This window comes from Sinocyclocheilus grahami, unplaced genomic scaffold (assembly GCF_001515645.1).
Source record: "Sinocyclocheilus grahami isolate Dianchi unplaced genomic scaffold, SAMN03320097.WGS_v1.1 scaffold1980.1, whole genome shotgun sequence".
Taxonomy (NCBI): domain Eukaryota; kingdom Metazoa; phylum Chordata; class Actinopteri; order Cypriniformes; family Cyprinidae; genus Sinocyclocheilus; species Sinocyclocheilus grahami.
Genome location: NW_015507159.1, coordinates 110,879 through 111,254, shown reverse-complemented (window position 1 = coordinate 111,254; position 376 = coordinate 110,879).

The following is a 376-nucleotide window of genomic DNA, read 5'->3' as shown; positions in this document are numbered from 1 at the left end:
TCTGTCCGAAAACCCTGATGATGTCTACTTTGTTGACGAGACCTTCTCCCATCTGAACTCAGTGAATTGTCCCGCTCTGATTGATAAACCGAAGGTTATTCTCATTAACGCCTGCAGAGGAGGTACAGCATGACTGATGGAACTCAGTGGTTATGATATTATTTCTCATTTTCATTTCTCAGCTTGTATATACAGTACTATTGTCTTCCATATTGTTAACCATATCTCTGTCACTCAGATCACCCAGGAGGTGTGGAAGTTCCTGACCAAGTGCCCAGGCCAGACTCCTGGGTTCACTGGAAGAAAGACTTTGTCTGCTTTATGTCCACCGTTCCTGGTGAGTCCTCAAAAACTGATTTTGATTGGTAGCTCACAC